The sequence below is a fragment of the Lolium rigidum genome, chromosome 7 (assembly GCF_022539505.1).
Source record: "Lolium rigidum isolate FL_2022 chromosome 7, APGP_CSIRO_Lrig_0.1, whole genome shotgun sequence".
NCBI classification, from domain to species: domain Eukaryota; kingdom Viridiplantae; phylum Streptophyta; class Magnoliopsida; order Poales; family Poaceae; genus Lolium; species Lolium rigidum.
The window spans coordinates 332,321,039-332,327,382 of record NC_061514.1 but is presented as its reverse complement, the minus strand read 5'-3'; the positions used below and the strand labels follow the sequence as shown (position 1 = coordinate 332,327,382).

The following is a 6,344-nucleotide window of genomic DNA, read 5'->3' as shown; positions in this document are numbered from 1 at the left end:
TCAAAGCGGTGGTATGACCAACCGGATAACCGGGCCTTGCCGAGAATAACAACTTAGTAATAAAAGCAAAGGCCAGTGAAACCGGAAGGCCATCACGTATAATAACCGAAGCCTACCGGGACTTGCCGGTTATTAGGGGATTTACACGCTAGAAAAAAGGACAACCAAAACTCAAAATGCATCCATCTACAGAACTGGATTGCCATCTACAGTGAAAAATGCTTACGTGCCAATTTTTAATTGGAGGAGAAAGTTGTGTGAACAGTTTCCAAATCAATGTGGTTTGAGCAAATGTGGTTAGCTTTTATATAGGTTATAATCTTGCAGAATCCCGTTATATTCATATCTGTCGCCTGCCACGCAAAGATCTTAACCTTGGGTGGAACCTTGGCTCTATATAGTTTTGTCCGGCATTGATCGATAGCGTCTAATCCTCGCTAGAAGTACCAAAAACACACACCGATCCGGTATAACTAGCTTGTAAGCATACTGACTGAGAAAATGCCCGACTTTTGAGGCCTCCATGAACAAACTTCGCTAGCTGCACTCCTAGATGGTTTTATTTTGAAAATTTTCTGGATTCAAGAGATTTGAAAAAATGATCAATTTTTCAAAAAAATTAAGTTCAAACAATGTTCAAATTTAAAATGTTCATTAACAAAAAAAAAGTTCAAACTTCAGAAATTTCCAAATTTGAAAAATATTCAATTTCAAAAAAAAAATGAAAACTGATTTTTTTTTCACATTTTCCGTGATAAAATGCAGGACCAGAAACCAGGGGAAACAAGAAACAACCGACATAAAATGCAAAAAACCGGAAAACCTTTCCGTGATGGGCCGGGCCACCACGCGTGGGCGTGCGTCAAATAGGGTCTGCGCTCGAAGCATCCACGGACAGAGCGACCAACCCAGCCGCAAGCCCGCAACCGCGACCGCGACGCATCTTCTTCCCCCCACCGCCGACTTGCCGTCGTCTGCAAGCCGCCTCAAATACCCTCTCCCACTCGCCCAATCGCAACCGCTCGCCGCCGGCGCCGCCTTTCTTCCACCGCCGCCGCCTCCCCGCCTCCACCCCCAGCTCCCCGACGGCGGGCACACAAACCCTAGGTCCCCCGCCCCGCCGCCCAATGCAGCCCTCCACCGATCACCGCCGCGGCAACGACAACACCCCACCCACGCCCGCCTCCTCCCGTGGCCTATGGCGCCCTCGGTACGCCGCGCCTCCCCCCACCCCCACCTCCGCCGCCGCCGACCCCCGTCCGATCCCCACCTACGTCCCTCCCCACCACCGCAACAACAACGCCGCCCCCACAATGCCGGCCTCCCACGCCCACCACAGGAACACCACCAACTACCGCCAAACCCCGCCGCAGGAGAGGCCTTACCCCTTCAACCACACCACCACCACCACCCACCGCCGCGCCCCGCCGCACGAGCAGCCCACCCCCGCGCCCGCGCCCGCGAACCCCGCAACGGCGGTGCCGCAGCTGGTGCAGGAGATCCAGGACAAGCTATCGCGGGGGGCGGTCGAGTGCATGATATGCTACGACATGGTGGGCAGGTCGGCCCCCGTCTGGTCCTGCGCCAGCTGCTTCGCCATCTTCCACCTCGCCTGCACCCGCAAGTGGGCGCGCTCCCCGGCCTCCGCCTCCCACTCCAACGCCTCCGACGCCTCCGCCCCCGCCTCCTGGCGCTGCCCCGGGTGCCAGTCCGCGCAGGCCGTGCCCGCCAACGACATCGCGTACACCTGCTTCTGCGCCCGCCGCCGCGACCCCCCCAACGACCCCCCCAACGACCCCCTCCTCACCCCGCACTCCTGCGGCCACCGCTGCTCCAAGCCCCTCGCGAAACCAGCTCCCGCTGCCGCCAATGCCGCCTCCTTCGACGCTGATGACGCGGCCACCAACTGCCCGCACGTCTGCGTCCTGCAGTGCCACCCCGGCCCATGCCCGCCCTGCAAGGGGTTCGCGCCCGAGCGGCCGTGCCCCTGCCGCAAGCAGCGGTCGATCACGCGGCGGTGCGCGGACCGCACCACGCCGCTCACCTGCGGGCAGCAGTGCGACCGGCTGCTCCCCTGCGGGCGGCACCCTTGCGAGAAGGTCTGCCACACCGGGCCCTGCGGGGAGTGCCAGGTGAACGTCTCTGCACGCTGCTTCTGTGGCCGGAAAACAGAGACCATGCTGTGCGGCGAGATGGCGGTGAAGGGGGAGCTTTCGGAGGACCAAGGAGTGTTCTCTTGCGGCGCGGTTTGCGGGCACAGTCTGGCGTGCGGCAACCATGCCTGCCGGGTTCGTTGCCACCCGGGCCCGTGCGGGGAGTGCGAGCTTGTGCCGGAAAAGGTGACCACATGCCATTGCGGCAAGACGAAGCTGCAGGAGGACAAGAGGGCGAGCTGCTTGGACCCGATCCCCACCTGCGACAAGGTTTGCGACAGGAAATTGCCGTGCGGGGCTCATAGGTGCAAGAGTACGTGCCACGAGGGGAAGTGCCCGCCGTGCGTGGTGCGCGTCGAGCAGAGGTGCCGCTGCGGCTCATCGGGCCAGATGGTGGAGTGCTACATCATGGCCTCGGTGGGAGAGTTCCGTTGCAGCAAGCCTTGTGGCCGCAAGAAGAACTGCGGGAGGCACAGGTGCAGCGAGTGCTGCTGCCTGCTGTCGAAGCCGTTTGCGCAGCATGAAGGCGACAGCATGGATCCTCACTTCTGCCTGATACCGTGCGGCAAGATGCTCCGGTGTGGGCAGCATGGATGCCAGCGTCTCTGCCACAGCGGCCACTGTGATCCTTGCCGTGAGACCATATTCCACGATCTCACTTGTGCCTGCGGCAGGACATCTGTTCCTCCGCCGCAGCCGTGCGGGACACCGACTCCGTCATGCCCTCACAAGTGCACGGTCCCTCAGCCTTGTGGGCATCCAGCTTCCCACCAATGCCATTCTGGGGAGTGCCCACCTTGCGTTGTGCCAGTGATGAGAGCGTGCATCGGGGGACATGTGATGTTGAGGAACATCCCTTGTGGTTCAAAGGATATAAGATGCAACCGGCAATGTGGACTGAACCCTTCCCCTCGTGATCCGGCTAGAGCTGCGACAGCGCTGAGGTGCCTGGACTATGGGTCTGCATACCAGGGTGATGCGATGTTTTGCTCAAGCAGCATCACTCAGGCTTCGTCAACAGGCAATGTGTGGGGTGGGGCACAGAGGGACGGAGGATCCGCTGCAAAGAGCAGTGCCAATCCATGGAACAAGGCTGGTGCCTCTGAGCCTGGATCATCTGGAGACTCGACAGTACTCGGTCATTCTTCAGGGATGAGCGTGCTTGGTCAAGTTCCAAGGTCAGCGTGGAGGCGTACTGATACTCACGGTCAAGTCATGGGTACCAACAAATTGACTGCTCTGGAGTCTCCTGCTTCCACAAGCTCATCTTCGCACTGATGCTGGGTCCAGTGCAGCACAGAGCGCTGGGCAAGCAGTGCCCAAGCTGCAGCCGGACTTCGAAGTGGAAAACTGGGAAGAATCGTGCAAGTGATGAGGCGTAGGCAGTTTGGTCGAGATACCTGTTTTTATTTGGATATCATTTATCTCTCGGTCTTTTTTGACTATATTATATATCTTGAGCCTAGTATTCTGTCAAGTAGGTTCCTATTTTTGCTTGTTTACTGTTCGGTGGGAAGTACTGATTCTGTCGCTGGGGCAATCCCCCTGTAAGGCTGCTCCTTGGTCTGCAGACCTTCATTTGAACTAAGAAGAAATATGGCATAAATTTGCCTTCTATGCTCTCCTCGCTTTCTCTGTTTGGATGTTACTTTGTGTTATCTCACGTATGTTATGAATTCCTTGTGTGCTCCCTGTAATTAGGCTGAGTCGTTCTCAGTGCTAATATTTTCTTATGCAGTAGCGTGGGGGAAATGCCGTGCAGATTTTGCTTCTGTTGCAAGTGTTGATATGTATGCAGCTACAAGGTGCTTCTGTCCTGGGTCTTATGCTCGAGTTACAGTGTTACACTATCCTCCACAAAATCCTACAAATACAAATGGTTTTTTTCCAGCTATATACAACTTATACAGCCGATTCTTATGCGATGGAAATAGTTGTTCTTCCTGTGTTCGCTATAATTGGTTCCATGAGATTTGGAAAGATAGTACATTTAGTGGAAGGGCAAAATCGGATAGCTGCAGGTGGCCAGTTAGATCTATTCAATAACTGCACATTTAGTGAAAGTTTACCCTGATTTAATTCCATACTTGCACCTTTGGACTTCAGTACTTTAGCTTCAGTTTGCAGCAGTACACCTTGATATTTGGGTTTTTGCTTGCACTGTGCAGTTGGTCCTATTGAGGATGCGCTGCTGATGTTCGATGGAATGCCTCTGTTGGATGTGTGCTTTCTTTCTATTTTTATGCTGAAAATAAAATCATGGACATCTTTTTGTAATCAACACCAAGCACTGCTGCATTAAATATTGGTTATATACAGTAAATTTTCAGCTGGATTTTACCTCCAAGTTGAATAGCTTAGGTATTGCATCAAGTTCACTAGCTGATGCATCGGCATCACATATTTAGCCTTCCTAATAAAACATTAAAACTAGAATGTGCAATAAAAAAAATTCTAACATGAATCATGCTGATGCAAAGTTTTTGGCGGTTAGATAATAATTTCTTTTTGTATTTGCATGTTATGCTTCAGTTTTAATGGTCTTGATCATGTGCAAGCCCTTTTCATCTTGTAGCTGTCTAATAGGTCTCTACCCATCACTTTTCAAAGTGAAATTGTTTAATTGGACTTTCTGTTACATGTGCTAAAGCAATTCTACCTGTACTAATTTTCAGATTTCTATGCATGCCTTCCTCTGTTTGTAGGTTGCAGATTCCTTGCCTGTTTCTTTTTACTGTGAGGTGCGCTCCTTTGTGTGCTTGGTCTAAGGTGAGGTTGCTCCTCCTCTAGTGATTTGATACACAGATTGTGGTTAGTGATGTGATAGTTATGTTCATTTCCTAATGTATCAAGTATCTACCAGGTGTTTCATATTCATGTTTCTTTCTGTTCATAATTCTAAATTCTGTGAATTCTTGTGAGTAACTGAATAACATTAATAATTAATACTTCCTCCGATCCATTTTAATTGACCCAGATTTAGTTCACAATTGTACTAAATCCGAGTCAATTAAAATGGATCGGAGGGAGATAGATGTGCTTCCCTTTGTTTGTTTTAACATCACAACTGCAGAATTAGTTAAAACTTATACCAAATGTTTTACTCAATATTAAGTCAAATCTAGCATATCCTTGCATGGAATGATTTCCATCTAGAACGCATGTCAGATTTAGCAACCTAGAGTATTTCTAGAACACATGTCTACATCTCTGCACTCAGTTTTGCAGCATGTTTTTTCATCTAGAACGCTCACAAAACAATATGATGCAAATGTGTGTTTTCCCTCCCATTCCCTTCTCGTTGCTATTCTGGCCCCGGCTTACTCAAGCTAGGGGCAAGGAAGGTGAGGTATTTCCCTCAAAAAAAAGGAAGGTGAGGTCTCCCTGTCAGAGTTCTCGTTTGGTCACCGTTGGCCTTCAAGCCTCTCCCGCACGCTGGTCGCCGGCCCTCACCACTGATGGTCCACCATGCTCTTCGCTAGCCTTTGTCTTCTGTACCTGGCCTTCTTGAGATCATCGACGCGGATTCCAAAGCCTTACAATGCCGTTCCCTTTGTATGGTCGTTCACAGCTGTACACAGGAATCAAGCAGCAAGTGTCAGCTCGAAGTTCCACAGTAATTTGCAGTGCTCTTAGAGCTAAATTTAATTTTTCATGTTCAGTTTCTCTACTTCATCAGAATACATCGGCGTACGAATATAACGGGATATGCATTGCAGATTTGGTTGTTCAAATACAAGTCTTCTGCTTTAGAAAAGATGAGTCATTCGCTCCTGTTTGTATGCAGAGGTATATTAAGTCAGGCTTGCACACCAGTGACGCTAAGCGTAATGGATTGTCTCCACCATGACTTGAATGCCAGAGCTACAGACGACTATATATGGCTGCAGCACATCCACGGGCTCACCAATCCTTCTACAGCCCCTTGCTCTTTGGCCACATCGTCCTCCTTTGAGCCACAAGGATGTTCTTGAGTAATCTACAGCAACAACAATCCAGCTTGCAGGTAATTGTTCCTATTCTTTGCGCATTTTTTGTGTTATATTTCATTTCAGTTTTGTTTTTCAAATTCTTCACATCCGTGCCTATTAATTAGTCACATACTACTATCCATAGATATTTATCATATATCTGTTAAATAAATCTTCACACATAATAATTCACAGTTCTACAGACTGAACTATACAGTGC

General features: G+C 50.6%; 1 pseudogene; it reads left to right on the top strand.

Moving 5' to 3' along the window:
• The first annotated feature begins 1,127 nt into the window (after nucleotides 1–1,127).
• LOC124673446 lies at nucleotides 1,128–3,736 on the top strand (annotated as a pseudogene).
• Nucleotides 3,737–6,344: the final 2,608 nt, after the last annotated feature.